This window comes from Chiloscyllium punctatum, chromosome 38 (assembly GCF_047496795.1).
Source record: "Chiloscyllium punctatum isolate Juve2018m chromosome 38, sChiPun1.3, whole genome shotgun sequence".
Lineage (NCBI taxonomy): Eukaryota > Metazoa > Chordata > Chondrichthyes > Orectolobiformes > Hemiscylliidae > Chiloscyllium > Chiloscyllium punctatum.
This window is the reverse complement of record NC_092776.1, coordinates 40,990,294-41,011,557: the sequence shown is the minus strand read 5'-3', so window position 1 is coordinate 41,011,557 and position 21,264 is coordinate 40,990,294. Positions and strand designations below refer to the sequence as shown.

Genomic DNA, 21,264 nt, shown 5'->3' with positions numbered 1-21,264 from the left:
GACGTGATCGATGATGCTCTCCACTGCATCTCCTCCACTTCCCGCTCCTCCACCTTTGAGCCCCGTCCCTTCAATCACCACCAGGACAGAACCCCACTGGTCCTCACCTACCACCCCACCAACCTCCACATACATCATATCGTCCGTCGTCATTTCCGCCACCTCCAAACGGATCCCACCACCAGGGATATATTTCCCTCCCCTCCCCTATCAGTGTTCCGAAAAGACCACCCCGTCCATAACTCCCTCGTCAGGTCCAAACCCCCCACCAACCCAACCTTCACTCCTGGCACCTTCCCCTGCAACCGCAAGAAATGCAAAACTTGCGCCCACACCTCCCCCCTCACTTCCCTCCAAGGCCCCAAGGGATCCTTCCATATCTGCCACAAATTCGCCTGCACCTCCACACACATCATTTACTGCATCCGCTGCACCCGATGTGGCCTCCTCTATATTGGGGAGATAGGCCGCCTACTTGTGGAACGTTTCAGAGAACACCTCTGGGACATCCGGACCAACCAGCCCAACCACCACCTGGCTCAACACTTCGAATTCCCCTCCCACTCCACCAAGGACGTGCAGGCCCTTGGCCTCCTCCGTTGCCAGACCATAGCAACACGACGGCCTGGAGGAAGAGCCCCTCATCTTCCGCCTAGGAACCCTCCAACCACAAGGGATGAACTCAGAGTTCTCCAGTTTCCTCATTTGCCCTCCCCCCACTTTGTCTCAGTCAAATCCCTCGAACTCAGCACTACCTTCCTAACCTGCAATCTTCTTCCTGACCTCTCCGCCCCCACCCCCTCTCCGGCCTATCACCCTCACCTTAACCTCCTTCCACCTATCGCATTTCCAATGCCCCTCCCCCAAGTCCCTCCTCCCTACCTTTTATTTTAGCCTGCTGGGCACACCTTCCTCATTCCTGAAGAAGGGCTCATGCCCGAAACGTCGATTCTCCTGCTCCTTGGATGCTGCGTGACCTGCTGTGCTTTTCCAGCAACACATTTTCAGCATGTGTACCAAATGCCGCCATCACTACTCTATCTTGGTGAGAAAATATGTTATGTTGTTAATATTTCATGATGTGCTTTGAGGGTTTGAAAATTAAGTGATATCTTTCTTCCAGTTCTGATTTCTAGTTACTTACAGCACTTGAATGTTGAATTTCTAATGATTTAAACTTCTGATCTCACCTTCCACATTTTCGGATCATATTGAAGAAGAGAATGACAGTGGATTTGGTCGTCTTCCTCAGCCCAGTGAGAGTTTCTATTCTTTCTCAGTCTGAAAATGAGTTCCTCTTTTAAAGACTAAGCTATGTTTCTGGATAAGGATGAATCAGCTGTAGCAATGTAAACTTAACTTTCTTTAATGTAAATGTTTATAACCAACAAAGGGACCAGACTACTTTGTTACTTTAAAATATGTTTTATTTCTTGTGCACCTCTTCAAATGTTATCTGTTTCTTTGGATTGCTATAATAAGGGATATTTTAATTCATGTCTTTTTCTGATAATTCAGGTGAGTTTGAGAACCTTTAACACCTTTAGCATCTTTTCAGTTTTATACTGTATCAGCTCAGGCCGCCTTTTACATTTATTATGATGGCAGAACACACTCTTCATGGAGACTGTGGCTGGTTCACTTGCACTCAAACTGATTGAAAAATTCCATTGCCACAAACATGCACCCTTTCACTTTCCAGAAGTTTCTGTCAGCATTTCAAACTGCTTCACATAATATACTGCAGAACAAATCAAATACACAAAATGTTCCTGCTAAGTCATCATTCTTTTGAAAATTGCCTATTGATTCTTCACACACACAAAATACTTAATGATCACTTCTTCTACTTTAAGATCTTATCTGAAGGTTTTTTTCACTCATAGAATTGTTTGCAAAATATTTTGTTTTGCTCTAAACAAAGGCTTAGTCCAAAATTTAATTCAAGGAACAAAAAACTATTTTTATTATTTATTTTTACAAAACTTTGAGGCTCTGAAACAAAATTTCCACAAAACGTGGACAAAAAGAGTAACCCATTTGTAAGTGCGCGAGTTCACATGAATCCAGATTTTTATGAATTTCCTAACAGGATGCAATCAGTTAAAAGCCAAAAATAATCTGGAAGTTCTCAAGGAATGGCAATTTGTTTATGGGAGAGAATATTTGTCTCCTGATTTCCTGATTACAATTACTTTGTTTCTGCATGTAGGCAAAACAAACCCAAAATATAAATCAGTTTCTCATCTTGTTTGGTAGCAAAATCACATAGCCCAAGGGCAATGAGACGACAGCTGGACAAACTCTAAGCATTAGGGATCATAAAATGGTTCTCCACCCCCAAGTCTTATTCCAGCAGACTCTGCATTTCAGTGACATGACCGGAGCTGAATTTAGAACTCAGGGCGCATTTGGCTGTGAGTCATTCAGTTTGAGGTGTTCACAGATCCAAGTTGATGACCGTGGTACATCATGGTTCAATCAAGTGTCGGTCATTCATATCCCAATGTTAAATATAGACAGCATTCACAATTTTCCTTTTAAACTGTGCAAACAAGATCCTTTGTGAGAATTAATGGCAACTGGCCCAAAATAAACAAATGCATTCAATGACATCATTGTTTTTTTTAAAAAAAGACAATTTGTAAGCAGATATCTTAATTGGAATAATGCCAGCGTCTTGGCCGTTGCAAAGTTTTAATGGAAAACAGAGCCATGAACTCCTGTCAAACCAATAGCCTGTCTGAAGTACATTTCAACGTTCCCCAAGTCACACATGCATGAAATCACATGAAGCCAATCATAAGCAGGATACAAGTTCCATGTGCACATAAACTCAATTATGTGTCAAAGGTTCTGGATAGCTGCTGTTCAAAACTGCTTACATAAAGAAATGCCAGATATCTTAATGCTATACATGAAGGTAAACATGTAAGCTTAAAGCATAGACTTGCAGCCTCTTAAACTCAAAAAGAATTTTAAAAAAGAGTGAGAATTTGATCCTAATCATGCTACAGCTGCATGGTATAAATTATTGCTATATGCACCCGGGGTACCTCTCCAGTTCGGATCATTGTCTAAAGTTGGGTCTGTAAATGAACACACATTTGAGCTGTTTCATTAGCAATTCAAGTAGACGTGTTCAGGCAGATTCAGATTCAGTGTCCAGACTCATTCATGACTGGGATTTTGGTTCCAGGGGAGGGGTTAAGATGGTGGATGTCAACTTGCCAGAAAGAGATCAGAGATAGCCACAGGGGTTGCTGGGTATGGTAATGACCATTGTGAAAGATCAGCCTTGGTTCTCCAGAATTCATCCCAGTTATAACATAAGGATACATTTTTAAAAATAGGGCTTCTACCACTCAAATTCCCTCACCACTCATATTCTTCCTATACCCCATCCATGCTAATTCATGCTACTTTATTCACTCCACCTGTCCCTCCAATGTGACTTTATGCCAACCAATGCCCCTGCACCTGCACCCAACCATTGCCTTTTAAAGCCCCAATGTCAACTTTGTGCCAACTCATTTCAATCCATGATCCTCAAACACGTCCTCCTTCAATTTATCCAGTGTGCAGTTGGGCAGACCTCAGCATCCATGCCAAGAGGGAGTAAAATAAAGTTTTAAGTGTCTAATGATTATTTCAGTTATATAAAAAAAAACTGTTCACTGCATTAAATTTCTGCAGTGATTTAATTCCTTATTAAAACAGGAATTTGTATTCATAGCCACATAAAGATTTTACAATAGTTTAGAGCTGTCAATTAAGCTGTAAATGAATAAGCAGCTTGGTGTTCAATGATAGGTTGCATAACTGATTGCACAAGCTATTTCCTACAATGGTATTATGTCAACAAGCAGAATAATTTTGCAAACATTCTTTTTGGTCTAAGTTAAAGGTCACGGGTTTTAAATGCATCTGTAGCTTGACTTGGGGCAGCACGGTGGCTCAGTGGTTAGCACTGATGCCTCACAGCACCAGGGTCCCTGGTTCAATTCCAGCCTCAGGTGACTGAATGGAGTTTGCATATTCTCCCTGTGTCTGTGTGGGTTTGCTCCCCAGTCCAAAGATGTGCAGGTCAGGTGAATTGGCCATGTTAAATTGCCCATAGTATTAGGTGCATAGGGAGGTGGGTTACTCTTCAGAGGAGTGGTTGGGCTGAAGGGTCTGTTTCCACACTGTAGATAATCTAATCTAATAATTGAAATGCTTTGGCAGCTTAACAGTTTCAATGTGTTTATCTACTTTTTATGCACATTATGGTGCCTTTTAACAATCTCAAAAGGCACTTAACCTCTCCCAAAGGGCACCTTACTTGTCCCAAAAGGATCCATTACCTTTGAGGAAATTTGGTAAGTCCAGGCCTTCTCATGAAAGAAAGTGTAAAGCCTACAAGTTGTGTTTTGAACCTTCTTCTAACAAGAAGGTCGATGTGATTGAAGGTTGTTGCAGCTTCACATTTGTAGCTGCCTCCATGAATCATGTCTGAGCCACCGCCTTTCCCTCCTTGATGAAAATGGTGGATGCTAGGTGCAGGGAGAGGACATCTGCAAAATAGGGTTCCAGTATCATTTTGGCTAAACAATTGCAAAAAAGTTAGGCTTTTTTTTAAAACCACTCAGATAGGATGGAGCAGAAATGCAAAATATTTAACCTGAGGCTCAGACTAACCCTTAGAAAAACTTTGTGATAGTCTCCAAGTGCAAAAGGTTTTAGTCCAAGTCAAGTTCCCTTGCTACTTTGACCTGATTAATGTTAGCAGATGTGGCCCAACCAACTGAATACTAGCAAGTTAAAAAAATTACTTCATTCTACTTGGGAAGCTTGTTAGTTTTTTTTATGAAGTGTGGGTTCATTTGATTTTAATTTGCAGTGAAGGAAAATTCTTTTAATAATGAAAACTGTAAAGCATTTCCTGTTTAAATGTCAAATATATCATGCAACAATATACTTTCAGTCCTGTTGGGATCTTGAGATTATTTATGGAATCTAACTCAGCGTTGAAACATAAAAAAAAGGAACTGCAAGTGTTGCAAATGTAAAATAAAACATTAAGAGGACATGCAAAGGTATTCATCTACACTTGAAAGCAGAAAGACGATTATTATTTTGGGTAAAGATCATCAGATATCTGAATAGCTGAGTATATCTGACTGTGCATATTTACTGCAGTTTTTATTTGGAATTCATTAACATGAATCAGAGTCTTAAACTGAAATTCTGTGGAGTTTTCCTTGATATTTTAGTAATCAGTGAGAAATCTCATCCTTTTACTGGAATTTTTACATGCTTCAGTAAGATCCAAGTGAAATTAACCAAAGGAACTCCTACATTATTGTAAAATAGTCCGTGCTGCACATCTCTATGACTCTATACGGAGGACTAGAGGAAAGTCTAGAATTAATGAATTTAGCATCTTTTTCTAAATCTGTAAAGGAGTCATTTTGGACAACAGGAGAGCCATAAACAAAAACAGAAGTTGTTGGAAAAGCTCAGCAAGTCTGGCAGCATCTGTGCAGAGAAATAAATGCTAATGTTTCGGGTCCAGTGACCCTTCCACAGGACTGATGGGAGCGAGGAAAATATCAGTTTACGTGCAGAAGATAAGGTTTGGGGAGGGGGGTGTTTAATGATTTACAAGTAGAGCCATGATGAATTTAACAGAGAACACTTCGCAATTTTCACTTTTTTTTTGTTTAACTCAACATCTCTGCTTACTCAGGGTGATTTATTATGCAGACTCTGTGGAGTCTGTATGGCAATCATTCAGCAAGTGCAACAGTCTCCAAATTTCAAGTTTCTTTTTGCTCCACTATTGCAGAAACAAATGCTGAAGCATCTTCAGCCAACAGGGCTGAATGGATTACCTATCTTAAACTCCTCCTTCGCTCACCAGTTGTGGCTGCCAGTCTTTAGTCAATTTGATTCACCCTTTAGCAACATCAAGGAATGTCCAAAGGCACTGGATACACTGCAAAGGTCATGGGCCTTGAAAATATTCCAGCTGTAGTACTAAAGATTCCATGCAAATCCCCCCTCGCCCCCCCCCCCCCACCCCCCCCACCACCCCCAACACCCTCAGCCAAGCTTTTGCAGCTACGACACTGGCAGAATGGAAAATTGACCAGGAATGCTTCATTCACAAAAATAAACAAAAAGATTGCAGATGCTAGAATCCAAAGTAGACAGGTAGGAGGCTGGAAGAACACAGCAAGCCAGGCAGCATCAGGAGTTGAAGATGTGTTATACCCAAAATGTTGTCTTCTCCACCTCCTGATGCGGCCTTGCTTGCTGTGTACTTCCAGCCTCCTATTTGTCTACCCTCATTCACAAAAAAGCAGGATGATTCCACCCAGCCAATCAGTACCTTACCACTCTCATCTCAATCATCAGAAAAGTGATGAAAAGGGTTGTCAATAGTGCTGTCAAGCAGCACTTTCTCAAAAATAACCTGATTATTGTCAAAGCAAGGGAAGAGAACCCCAAAGCAAAAACAGAAATTGCTGGAAAAGCTCAGCACTTCTGGCAGCATTTGTGAAAAGAAATCAGAGTTAACGTTTTGGGTCCAGTGATCCTTATTCAGAACTGAAGTGTGAAGGTAAGACTCACCAAGGTGGTTATTTGTCACAGTTAGAAAGTGGAAACTCGAAATCAGCTTTGGAAAACAGTGAAGTTCAGCCTCATGTCAAGTTTTATTGCCTTTTCAAAGATGATCAGAGCATCATTCCAACGTTCAACATTAACAGGAACAGGTAAAATGATCATTTACTTCTGTCTTTGGGTTCTTATTAAGGGCCAATCAGCATATTCATGATAGAGGCTGCAGTTCAGACTATAATGCTGTAAGATGCTTCCATTGATAAGCTATAGAAGTACAAGTTCATTTTCTGAACTTTCCTGGGTCTCAGTTGCCTGGTAGGTCTGCTCAGGTGCACTGTCCACTGAAGAGGCAGTCAATGACTGACCAATCTGTTCAGTGTGTGTCAATGCCAATCTGCTACAAGGAAAAGCAAGGGGACAGCCCAGGATTTATGAGCATGCTCAGAAAGTACCACATTTTAATTTTTAAACCTCATCCATGAAGGTGCTGAGAAACAGTAAATTTTCCAGATTGCAATTACATTCTTTGTAATTATCATGAATAAATGTTAAGGATGGAGGATAAGCAGAGTAGTATTCCAGGATTGCTACTGATGCCACGGGCTTGGGAGACTAGGAACAGAGAGCAAGTGCAGATGAACACGTGGCTGCAGGGCTGGTGTAGGAAGGAGGGTTTCAGATATGTGGTTCATTGGGATGCCTTCTAGGGAAAGTAGGACCTGTACAAGAAGGACGGATTGCACCTGAACTGGAGGGTCACCAGTATCCTCGATGGAGGTTTGCTAGAGCTGTTCAAGAAGGTTTAAACTAGTTTGGCAGAGGGTTGGGAACCCGAGCTACGGGTTTAAGGATGGAGTAGCTAGTGAACAGCTGGATACAGCACGCAGAGAGTCTGTGAGGGGTAACAGTTGATTCGGCAAAGTTGCAGTCAGTGTAATGGGTTGAAGTATGTCTATTTTAATGCAAGATGTATCAGGAGTAAGGGTGGTGAACTTACTGCATGGATCAGTACTTGGAACTATGATGTTGTAGCCAGTTCAGAGATTTGGATATCATAGGGGCAGGAATGATTGTTGGATGTTCCAGGGTTTAGATGTTTCAAAAGGAATACGGGGGGGGGGGGGGGGGGGGGGGGGCGCAGGTAAAAGAGGTGGGGAAGGGCATTGCTAATCAGAGATAATATCACAGCTACAGAAAGGGAGATCAATGAAAAGGGTTTGTCTACAGAGTCAGTATGGGTGGAAGTCAGAAACAGGAAAGGAGCAGTCACTTTATTGGGAGTTTTCTACAGACTCCCCAATAACATCAGAGATACAGAGAAGCAGATTGGGAGGCAGATTTTGGAAAGTTGTGGAAGCAAGTGTTGTTGTCATGGGTGACCTTATCTTCCCAAATATTGATTGGAACCTCCTTCGTTCAAATAGTTTAGATGGAGCAGTTTTTGTCAGGTGTGTCCAGGAAGGATTCCTGACTCAATACGTAGATGGCCCAACTAGAGGTGAGGCCATATTGAAGTTGGTGCTTGGCAATGAACCAGACCAGATGAGAAATCTCTCGGTGGGAGAGAACTTCCGTGATAATGATTGCAACTCCCTGACCTTTACTATAGTCACAGAGAGGAACAGAAACAGACGCAGACAGTATGGGAAAGTATTTAATTGGGGGTGGGGGAAATACAATGCTATTAGGCAGAAACTGGGGATCCTAAATTGGGAACAGATGTTCTCAGGGAAATGCACGACAGAAATGTAGCGATTGTTTAGGGAGCATTTGCTGATAGTGCTGGTTAGGTTTGTCCCACTGAGGCACAGAAGGGATGGTAGGGTGAAGGAATCTTAGGTGACAAGGGATGTGGAACATCTAGTCAAGAGGAAGAAGGAAGCTTACTTAAGGTTGAGGAGGCAAGACCATGCAGTTTTCTAGAGCATTACAAGGTAACCAGGAAGGAATGAAGGACTTAGGGAGTGAGAAGGTGGCATGAAAAAGCTTTACCAGGTAGGATTAAGGAAAACCCTAAGGCATTCTACACCTATGAGAGGAACAAGAGGATGGCCAGAGTGAGGGTAGGGCCATCCTCTTGGTCCTCACATAGGGATAGTGGAGGGAACATGTACCTGGAGTCAGAGGAGGTAGGCGAGGTCCTTAATGAATACTTTGCTTCTGTATTCACTACGGAGAGGGACCTTGATGTTTCTGAAAATTATGTGAAATAGGCTGTTCTGCTCGACCAGGTTGATGTTAAGGAGAATGTGCTGAAAATTTTGAAAATCAAAGATAGATACCTGGGCCATATGGGATATATCTAGGTTACTACAGAAAGCGAGGGAAGAGTTTGCTGCGCCTTTGGTGATGATTTTTGTGTCCTCACTGTCCACTGGAGTCCTGCCAGATGATTGGAGGGTGGCAAATGTTATTCCCTTGTTCAAGAAAGGAAAAAGGGAGAACCCTATGAATTACAGACAAGTCCGTCTGACATCTATGTTGGGTAAATTATTGGAGAGGATACTGAGAGACAGGATTTATGATTACTTGGAAAACCATAGTTTGATTAGAGATAGTCAGTATGGCTTTGAGAGGGGCAGGCCATGCCTCACAAGCCTTACTGAATTCTTTGAGGATGTGACAAAACACGTTGATGAAGGTAGAGCAGTGGACGTGGTGCACATGGATTTCAGCAAGGTTCCCCATGATAGGCTCATTCAGAAAGTAAGGAGGCATGGGATACAGGGAAATTTGGCTGTCTGGATACAGAATTGGCTGGCGCATAGAAGACAGAGGGTGGTAGTAGATGGAAGGTATTCAGCCTAGAGTTCGGTAACCAGTGATGTTCTGTAGGGATCTGTTCTGGGACCTCTGCTCTTTGTGATTTTTATAAATGACATTGGTGAGGAAATGGAAGGGTGGGTTAGCAAGTTTGCTGATGACATGAAGGTTGGTGGAGTTAAGGATAACGTGGAAGGCTGTCATAGGTTGCAACAGGACATTGATGTAATGCAGAACTGGACTGAAAAGTGGCAGATGGAGTTCAACCTGGAAAAGTGTGAAGTGATTCACTTTGGAAGGTCGAGTTTTAATGTAGAACATAGGGTTAAAGGCAGGACTCTTGGTAGTGTGGAGGAACAGGGTCCATGTCCATAGATCCCTCAAAGTTGCCACTCAAGTTTGAGCCATAGGGAGAGGCTGAATAGGCTGGTGCTGTTTTCCCTGGAGCGTCGGAGGCTGAGGGGTGACCTTATCGAGGTTTATAAAATCATGAAGGGTATGGATAGGGTAAATAGACAAAGTCTTTTCCTTAGGGTGGAGGAGTCCAAAACTAGAGGGCATAGGTTTAGGGTGAGAGGGGAAAGATATAAAAGGGACCTAAGGAGGAGGTTTTTCACACAGAGGGTGATGCATGTATGGAATGAGGTGCCAGAGGAAGGGTTTAGAGGGATATGGGCCAAGTGCTGGCAAATAGGACTAGATTAGGTTGGGATAGCTTGTCGGCATGGACAAGTTGGACTGAAGGGTCTGTTTCTGTGCTGTACATCTCCATGACTCTATGTGCAGGTTTGGTGGATTGACCATGCTAAATTGCCCATAGTGTTCAGGGATGTGTTAGTTAGGTGCATTCATCAGGGGTAAATGTAGGATAATAGGGTAGGGGAATGTGTCTGGGTGGGTTACTCTTCAGAGGGTCAGTGTGGACTTGTTGAGCCGAAGGGCTGTTTCCACACTGTAGGGATTCTACGATTCTAAGTTGATAGGGTTGTTAAGAAGTCATATGGTGTGTTGGCTTTCATTAGCAGGGGGATTGAGTTTAAGAGTAATGAGGCTATACTACAGCTCTATAAAGCCCTCGTTAGACCACACTTGGAATATTGTGTTTAGTTCTGGTTGCCTCATTATAGGAAGGATATGGAAGCTTTAGAGAGGAAGAAGAGAAGCTTTGCCTGGATGTTGCCTGGACAGGAGGGCATATCTAATGAAGAAAGGTTGAAGAAGCTAAGGCTTTTCTCATTGGAGTGAAGAAGGGTGAGAGGCAACTTGATAGAGGTGTACAAGATAATGAGAAGCATAGATAAAGTGAATAGTCTGAGACTTTCTCTCAGGGCGGAAATGGCTATCATGAAGGGTCATAATTTTAAGGTGACTGGAGGAAGGTTTAGGGGAGATTTCAGAGGTTGGTTCTTTACACAGAGAGGGGTGCATGCATAGAATGCACTGCCAGCAGTGATAGTAGAGTCAGATACATTCTGGACATTTAAGCACATGGATGATTGTAAAATGAAGTTAGTTTGATCTTAGAGTAGGATAAAAGGTTGAAACAATATCGAGGTCAAAGGGCCTGTACTATCCTGTACTGTTCTATGTTCTTTCTATGTTCAGTGTTTGTAGGTTTATATTTCAGTGAGATAGTTAGAAAACCAAACACTGAGATAATAACTCAACTGTGAATGGATTACAAGTGATCAAAATACTAAGGAAAAGATGCATGGATATTGTTTAGCCATACAATGGTGAAGTGTGATTCCACATCTCTACTGGGATAACAATATTTCTATTCTGTGCACCGACATGAAGTAATTCACCCACCTCAACTTCAGTTTATTATTTTCCAGCACACATTCTGCAATCGTGCTGTCTGAGGTTTGGTTTAATTCCATTTGTCAAATGGATAAATAGTACATTCAAAGGACGGTGATATATTCTGCATTCTCACCATGGGTACCAACAAAAACTACTGGTTTTCCCTTTGAAGGAAAGGTTACCAAATTTGAAGGAATGTTTACTAAATGAGGTGGTAAATGGTGACATCATGCAACTTTCATGGTTGAAAGCAGTTTTTATTGATTAGGTCTCCTCTTTCATGTGTTTGGCTCAGTTGCTAAGCAAATGTTAGGTCTGCGTGATTTGCAGTGATGTGGGGAAAATGAGGGAAACAGCTGCTTCTTGGTTCAAAAACTGATGTCTTCTTTGATGTCTTAAAAATAATGAAAATAGTTCTGCAGAAATCACTGATGATAGCTTTATCTCGTGCGTTGATCAATGCAGCCCACTATATAAAGAAAGCTTGAAATACTAGATGTGCTACAAATGTGGGCGGGTCTTTCCATAAATTGAAGTGATTATACCTAGTTGAATCTTGATAAGTACAACACAGGCTTGCCAAGAAATGTTATGCTTGGATCAAGAACTCTATAAACTGAATAAAAAAAAAGCTAATTTAATCATTATTGTACCACAGCACATCTAGTGATTCAGTCAGCAATTTAACTTGCACAAAAGAACAGAAATGCAAATTTGATTACACCTTGGCAATGCTTGGACTGACTTTCAAGTGTGCTGACCATTAAAATCCAGGAACTGAGGATCATTTTGTGCCTGGATCAGGGATTTCTACTCAAGTGTTATGTTTTGATCAAAGGTTTCACAAAACAAAGCTGTGAGATCTACAATAAAAATTGGATGCAAACCATATTTAGGGGCCAATGTATCTTGTGATTAGTTCATATTTTTTAATGAGTTTTGAAAACGAAGTTAAAAAGAATAAAACTTTAAACTATACCAGACTTGACAGTATTTTTGATAATATGGCAATTCCTGTTCTTTTGCGGTTGGCAGGGTCAAGAATTTAGAGGAAAACAGATGACTACGGTTTGGGACCAATGGATCTCTTTGAACGATAAACAACTTTTTCCAATCAGTATAACATTGTATCCATTACTTATTCCAGTTATTTACGTTACCAGGTATAGCTAAGTAATATTGTGCCACATTGATAATCATGCCTGGTTTAAGTGTAGACATTACCAAGATTAGAACAAAGCTCTGCAGATGGAGCCATATTGGAGGATTGACTCAACAGCTTTCAATTCTTGCAGCAGCAAGTTTTTGGAAACTTAATTAAATACTTGCCATGTTGGCAACTGAAAAGGAGGCAGATCAACTGCAGTGATATCGTTTGGTCTGTTTAGTTAGTTAACTACATGTTGTTTGAGGTAGAAGTAATTGATGGTGCTATGAAATAATATTGACTAAATCAAAACCCTCTGCATAGATTAACTTTAAAATACTTCAAATAGATTTGTGTTGTAAGTGGGAAGGGAAGGGACCCTTTGAAAATGGCACCACTGCAGTGTAAGATACTGTGGTGTGGTGTGGTCTTAAGTGGGGGGGGAGTGAGGGGAACATTGTGGATAGAATGTAATATTATGGCTGAGAAGTTGATTCCTCCTAACTGTCAGGTTGGGACTGCCCTATGTCTGAAAGCTGTGTTTTGTAACTTGCAAAGGGAACTCTGTGAACTTTACGTGATTGGCTTTTGGTATCTGGATATGTAACTCCATGTTTTTGAGTCATTCTCCCTCTGCTTCACCATTGAGATTAGATTAGATTAGATTACTTACAGTGTGGAAACTGGCCCTTCGGCCCAACGAGTCCACACCAACCTGCCAAAGCGTAACCCACCCAGACCTATTCCCCTACACCTAACACTACGGGCAATTTAGCATGGCCAATTCACCTAACCTGCACATTTTTGGATTGTGGGAGGAAGAAAATGTATACATTTTAATTACTCAATAACAATAAAACATAGATGATAATTACAACAATCATTGATAACAAGATAATTCAAGCTGGTTGAGCAACATAGTGAAAATGATACTCATGGACACTGATATTTATTTGGTAAAATATGTGCAACTAACTTTTTTTTAAGAAATGGCAAAGAACATATGACCTCTCTCCCTCACCCTCTTACTCACACACAGCTTAAATGCAATTAAATGCATGGGCTCTGGAGAAATGTATACCTATCAGATATTAGCAGCAGCACTTGCAACAGAAGCTACTTGACACTTTGGAAATTATTCCATCAAATTGGATGTATTTCATATGCTTGGTCTGTTAAGTCAATTTAGCTCCAGACTGATATATCAAGTCTAATACCAAATTATTTGTCAGAGGCTGACAAAACATGAATGGGAGTATTATAAAATGCAAAAGATTATTCACTGAAAGAATACAATAATGGTTACCTTCAAGTATGCAACTTTTTCTTTTTGTGTTTTGTCCAAATCCTGATTTTAAACAAACTTCACTTGTTGGGAGGCAACAGTAGCAAATGAAATATTGTGGAATAAGTCCTCAGCTATCTTTTGTGAAAAAGATTATACAGAGCAATCCACCAGTGTTATGATCCCAGATGATGGTATTATAGGACAAGTCAGATTCCAGAATTAAACTTGGCTTGATCGATCATATGTTTAATTTGTGCATTTGGTTATGATGGTGGTGATTCAGTGAAACATATTCATTCAAGGTTTTAGGTATTCTTGAACTACAGGATTCAAGTTCCTTTTTTATACAAACAAAAAAAATTAAACAAAGACAGTTATATATCTTAGATAGTTAGAAAAAAGAAACAAAGGTTATTATATATTTTAGATAGAAAAATCTTAATGCAAACAGCAAAACAACCTGTTCCCAACACTACCTTTTTATTGATACGCAATTGCAGAGAAAATTCACTTCTAATTCAAGGTCTGCTAAAATAACTTCTCCCAGTTTCGTTTTCTTGGAATGCAGAGATAATTTTATAATAGTTCCATCTTGAGTCATCCAGCATGAATATTTCACAATTCTAATGGGCTTAACTTTTCCATTTCGAACAACTGGAAGGTCTTACCCTAACTCTCCTGGCTTGGAAGTTGAACAAAATAAAAACACTTCTGTTATAGTGACTGATTGCCCTGAACTAAAGGCTTGATTCTCCTTTAATTTTTCTCAACTTCTGAATCAAACTCTTGATTCTCCTGAACTGAGACCTTGAGTCTTCCATTCTTAAGTCAAAACTAAACTAATGGCTTCTTGGTCTGTTGTAATCAAGAGTATATACTTCCACCTGTTATAACATAGGTTTAACCAGGTATTGGACTGCAGTTGTTTGCTTTCTTGGAAAAGATGCACTTATGTCATTGTTTCAAATGCCTTTCTGATCAGTTTAGAAAAAAGTTATTTTCTCTTTATTTTGAAGTTCCAGGCCCAAAATATAGCATAAATTTTATATATAGAATATAGAACAGTATAGCTCAGTACAAGCCCTTTGGCCCACAATATTGTGCCAAACACTTATCTTAAACCAAGATCAACCTAACCTACACACCCCTCAATTTACTGCTGGCCATGTGCTTGTCCAGCAGCTGCTTAAATGTCCCTAATGTCTCTGACTCTACTACCACCACTGGCAATGCATTCCACACACCCATCACATCTTTAATAACAATAGCTGAATTGTACTGTTAGAAGGTTGGCAAAATTGAAAATTTCCATCTAATTGTGAAATATAAATTTAAAATGAAAGTAAACATATAGTACATGTACACAATTACATTTTTTCATAATATATAATTACCTGACCTAAAATCATGCGAATTGTATAACTTCGATACATCAGATTATTTTCATCAGGAATTAGTTTAGTGATTTTGTTTGGCACTACACATTAAAAAAAATGCTAAGTCTGGTCTACATTTTCTGTAAAATACTGCTACTTCCATGGTCTGAAACAGTTTCCTGGCCTCCTATCTGTTTGCCCAAATGATTACAAAATTGGTAGTCAGGTTTCATCCTAGTAACAGTACCCTATCATTTTTTTTTCCAGAGATATCTTCTAATTTTCATTTTTAACAAGACTTGCTGTTATTGTACAGTGGTTAGGAAGTGTACATATGAAACTTTATGGCTGCTGGATCACCACTATGCCAGATATATAATTACTTGTGAATTCAGAAACATCAGCATTGAAGCAAAACATAAAAATAAGGAATCTTAAGTACATGTAGCTTTAACTTTAAAACTGGCTACAGCTCACTTTTGTAATTAGCTGCAGTCAAACCTGCTGATAGGTATGAAAGCATAACAATAATCAAGATGTCATTTTTTCACCATTCTCTTTAAATTACGTTGCAAATTATAGACTCAAAGAGTCATACAGCACTGAAACAGACCCTTCAACCACCTCACCCATGCAAACCAGACATCCCAATCTGTCCTAGTCCCATTTGCCAGCATTTGGCTCATATCCCTCTAAACCCTCCCTCTTCATGTACTCATTCAGACACCTTTTACCTGTTATAACATAGGTACCAGTCTCCACCACTTCCTCTCGCAGCTCATTCCATGCATGCACCAACTTCACTGTGAATCCTTCACTGTCAGCTCAAACCAATGCCCTCTACATTTGGAGTCCCCTACTCAGGGAAAAAGACCTTAGCTATTCACCCATCCACACCCTTCATGATTTTACAAACCTCTTCAAGGTCACCTCTCAGCCTATGACAGTCCAGGGGATAAAATCCCCAGCCTACTCATCCTCTCCCTATGGCTCAAATCCTCCAGTCCTGGCAACATTCTGTACCCTGTCATGTTTAACAATATCCTTCTGATAGAAGGGTGACCAGAATTGTCCGCAGCATTCCAAATGTGGCCTCACCAGTGTCCTGTATAACCACAACATGACATCCCAACTCCTATACACAATGTTGTCCCCAATGAAGGCAAGCTGCCAAACGCCTTCTTCACCACCCTGTCTACTTGCAACATTTTGTCCAATTGATTTTGGAATTTCTGAGGTTTTCATTCAATTTCCATTCCCTTCTTGGGTTGGTTCTGTCCACAATTTTGATGAATCTGCATGAGGAATCCATGTCCAATTACTTTCTTAGTTTCAGTAATACCAGAACAATTTTTTTTCGGCTGTATTTCCTTTCAAGTAATTACAAACTATTACCTTGCACTGTAAAAGAAATGTAGTTTGTCAATCTTTGTGTCTATCCAATATTATATAATTAGACTTGATCAGCAGAATGGGAGAAAATCTCATTTTCTGACAGTGAAAAGTACACAGCGTCTTTTTGAGTTAAAGACTGAAAATAAGTTGGAGCTTCTAATTTACTCTCTTTTGTTGTCCTTAAGGTAATAGTTTACACGGGTACAAACGTCTGAGGTCATTCTTCACTACTGAACAGGCCTTTGATTATGGAGGGCATCACATGGATCACAAAATCATCCTCATTTAAAAACCACAAGAACATAGGAGACCTGGGGTCACCAGTTAGAAGCAGAAGCTCTACCATATTTTCAGTCTTTAACTCAAAAAGACGTGTCCTATTCACTGTCAGAAAATGAGATAATTTTCTCCTCAATATGCTGATCAAGTCTAATTATATAACATTGGATGCACACTAATGACTGACAAGTACATTCATTTTCAGTACAAGGTGTTATCTTTTAAGAAGCTCTACTAAAATTATTGTTCTGCTATTACTGGCACCGAACACATAATTGCAAATTCATTGAAACTGTAGACAACACCAAAACAGGAAGACAGTGAAAACTGAATAAATATCTCAGAAATTCCAAAATCAATAGATTAAAGTATGTAAGCAAAATTGCAGCAAAAAAGCATAAAATATTGCTCCAGAATGGAATTCAACTAACCCAGGAATAATGCGTTCACGGCATCTTGGTTTACTCAAATTCTGAATATAAATGCAGGGAAGGTGGTAATTTAGTGGTAATGTTCTGGGAGCATGGGACCAAATCCCACCAAGGCAGCTAGAAGAATTGAAATTTGATTGGTCAATGTGGAATTGAAAGGTAGCCTCGTGGTCAGCAAATCGTATTGTTGTGGATTGCTATGAAAACTTGTGTGGATTAGATTAGATTCCCTACAGTGTGGAAACAGGCCCTTTAGCCCAACCAGTCCACACCGACCCTCCGAAGAGTAACCCACCCAGACCCATTCCCCTCTGACTAATGCGCCTAACACTATGAGCAATTTAGCATGACCAATCCACCTGATCTGCATATCTTTGGACTGTGAGAGGAAACTGGAGCACCCTGAGGAAACCCACGCAAACACAGGGAGAATGTGCAGGCTCCACACAGACAGACAGTAGCCAGAGGCTGGAATTGAACCTGGGACCCTGCTGCTGTGAGGCAGCAGTGCTAACAATTGAGCTACAGGGCCCTTACTTGGTGGCCCCAGACTCTCAGGACTGTGCTTTCCTTTTAACTATCCTCTGAAATGACCAAGTAAGCCACTCAGTTGTATCAAACTGCTACAGAGCTTAACATAAGAAAAGAAATTCAACAATCCATCCAGAACTGTCCTCAACATCAGAACCAATAACGGCAAACTCAGCTCTGTGTGGTCCTGTAAGTTTCTCTTTTGGACGAAATGAGAGAGTGGTCACATGGACTGATAGGCATACTCAAAGAATCATATCTTATAGTCTCAAAGATATTCGTACTATCCCTTCATAGATCCATATGTCCAGATCCATAGACAGGCCAGACTTACCAGAGGTGGCAGCATTGTAATAATAGTCAAGACTGAGATGCGCTGGCAGTCTTCCACATTGGCTCTGCAGCCCATGAACTCTCCTGCATCAGCATCAAACATGGCAAGGAAACTTTCTGCTGATTACCACACTGCACCCCCTCAGCTGATAAATCAGTATTCCATGTACAATTTGGATGAAACACTATGGCAAGGAAACAGAATCTACTCAGGACTGGGGCTTCAGTGTCCATCATGAAGAATCGCTGCGTTTCATTAGTTTTAACCAAACTGGTCATGTCCTGTAGTAGTGAGAGAAGTGGCCAATTTACACTCCTTATGAAGACAAAGTCCCATCCTCACATGGATGATATTCTCCATCATGTTGTGTGACACTAATCACCATGGAAAATGGCTGTTGCAACTCAAAATTGTGCAATCATGAGGTGCATTCATGGCATATTGGTTTACTCAAAATCTGAATATAAATGCAGGGAAGATGGTAAATTAGTAGTAATGTTATTGGTTAATGTTCTGGGGGCATGGGACCAAATCCCACCAAGGCAGCTAGAAGAATTGCCTACACAGTGGGCCATTGCCAACACAGTACTTTATTTAATGTCTAGATGTAATTTTTGTTCTGGCACTTCTCCCATTCTACCATTACCACCATGTCGGAGGATCAACCCTGGTTCAGTAAAATATGTAAGAGGGGATGTCAGGACCATCACCAGGCACACCTAAAAGTAAGGTGTCAATCTGACCCACTGACACAACAGGTTTACTCGCATGGCAAACACCAGATGCAGTAAGTAATAGACAGAGCTAGATAATCCCACAATCAATGGCTCAGATCTAAGCTCCACAAACTTGTCACATTCATCTGTGGATAATGGTAGACAATTAAATTATAAGCAGAGGGGAGAAGCTCCAACTGTATCCCCATCCTCAAATGATAGGCAAACCCAGAGCATTCTCCATCATTGTGCAACAGACAAGGCTGAAGCATTTACAACCATTTCCACCAAGTAGGACCAAGTAGACAAAACATCTCTGCTGCCTTTTGAGATCCTCAACATCACAGGAGCCAGTCTTCAATTCATTCCATGACACTGGATATTGTAAAGGCTATGGAATTTCCAACAGCAATACGGAAGATGTGCTCCAGGATTAGCCATGCCCTAGCAAAGTTGTTCCACTACTGCTATAACAATGGCTTCTACCTGAAAATGTAGAAAACTGCCCAGGCATGTCCTGACTATAAAAAGACAATCCCAACCCACAAGCTCTCCCATCCAACAAGAGAAAAGTACCAGATACCGGAGAACACCACTCCTTACAAGTTTCCCTCCAAGCCACACACCATCTCGATTATATCAATGAATTCTAGAATTCTTTCACCATTGCGTCAACATTGCTAAGTCAAAAGTCTGGAACTCACCTCCTAACACCACCTTGATGTACTTGACCGTTTGAGACTTACAATGGTTCAAGAAGGTAGCTCAGCAACCTCTTCACCAGCATCTTTAATACTCATCTTTTAGGGATGAGTATTAAATGCCTGCTTCTCATGAAGGAAAATAAGGACTAGAGTGGCAATCAAAAGAATATTAAATGTCATATCATGACACAAATTCATAATCAAACTCTAGGATGCTGTCTGCCTTGTTTTAGTTACTAAAGTACCAAAGAGATACTCAAGCCAAGAAAACAATGGTGGGCAAAGCCATGTGGATGACCTCAGTGTCAGTAGAGTCAGAGAGAATGGAAACAGACCCTTTGGCCCACTAGTCCATGCTGACCACATTTCCAAGCTAAACTAGCCCCAACTGCCTGCACTTGACACATATCCCTCCAAACGTTTCCTATTTATGAACTTATCCAAATGTCTTTTAAATATTGTCACTGTTTCTGCATTCGTCACTTTATCTGGCAATTCGCTCCAAAAACAAACCATTCTGTGGAAAAAAATTGCCCCTCCTTTCCTTTCTAAATCTTTCTCCTCTCACCTTAAAAAAAATTGCATCCTAGTTTTGAACTCCCCACCCTAGGGAAAAGACCCTTGTCATTCACCTTGTCTATACCCCTTGCGAATACCCCTCATGATTTTATAACCCTTAATAAGGTTACTCCTCAACCTCCTACACTGCAGTGAAACAGGTCCCAGCCTATCCAATCTATTTTTATATCTCAAACCCTCTATTCCTGACAACATCATAGTAAATCTTTTCCAAATCCTCTCCAGTTTAATAATATCATTCATATAATAGGGCAACTAGAATTGTAAACAGTACTCCACAATGTCGTGTACAACCTCAACATGACATCCTAACTCCTACTCAAAGATCTGAACAAGGAAGGAAAGTGTGCTGAAAGCCTTCTTAATCACTCTGTTTCCCTGTGATGCAAATTTCAAAAAAATACATATTTGAACCACGAGGTCTCTCTGTTCCATAGCATAACCCAGGTCCCCACCATTAGTTGTGTAAGTCCTGCCCTTGTTTGTTTAACTAAAATGCAATAACTCACATTTATCCAATGCCTCAGAAAAAGACATTGACAGGAATTCTTATGGCAGTACTTACACAAGTAAGTGGTGAGGAAAAATAAAAGTTCTCAAAATTAACTTGCATTGGATGGGACAAGAGGTTGTATAGTCATGTTAATAAAATGAGGACCGATATTATGAAGTTGCACTTGAGAAAACATGATCAACGCACAAGACATTTCCAATCAGAGTAGGGGAGACAACCATCCTACTACATTCAATTAAGAAACAATTAGATAGCTTTCAGAATGCATGCACTAAAACGGGCCAAGTGCCCTCCTTAACCCATAAATATTGTTATCTGAATTGTTCCACTATTTGCTAGAACTGCTCATTATGGCAAAGCTGGTAACAAATAAAGAAACAACTGAACCACACAGTCGCTGTGTGTGGAATTCAGCGACCACAATGGTAACTGTGGCTCTGGCAGCATACAATGCCCAAAGATGTAAAGTGTTCTTGTCACTGCCTCACTGGTTGGGTGGTATAATCCTAAACCAAAAGCATATGCTACCACTGGTTCAACTATAGAGGGGACTCAGCCACCCAGTGAATCCTCAGTTTGGTTTAACATATACAGAGTAAAGGGAAAAACAAAACAAAATGAAATCAATACAGCTGTATATTTTGCTAACTCCAATTGGCCTATGTAAACAATAATGGACATACAAGGGTGAGTAAGTTTTAAGCAAAGAATTACAACATATTACCATAGGATATAACATACAGGAGCAGATTTAGGCCATTCACCCCATTGAGACTGCTCCACTCATTTACA

General features: G+C 40.6%; 1 protein-coding gene and 1 long non-coding RNA gene across 3 annotated transcripts in view; one reads left to right on the top strand and one right to left on the bottom strand.

The window, feature by feature from the left end:
* adgra1b (adhesion G protein-coupled receptor A1b) overlaps positions 1-21,264 on the bottom strand; it is a 530,861-nt gene that overhangs the window by 343,847 nt on the left and 165,750 nt on the right. The gene's annotated exons all lie outside the window — the stretch shown is intronic.
* LOC140463729 (uncharacterized) overlaps positions 933-21,264 on the top strand; it is a 52,050-nt gene continuing 31,718 nt past the window's right edge. For both annotated transcript variants that reach the window (XR_011954760.1, XR_011954761.1), the window contains exon 1: positions 933-1,045. This is a non-coding gene — a long non-coding RNA (uncharacterized lncRNA). The remainder of the gene's footprint in view (positions 1,046-21,264) is intronic.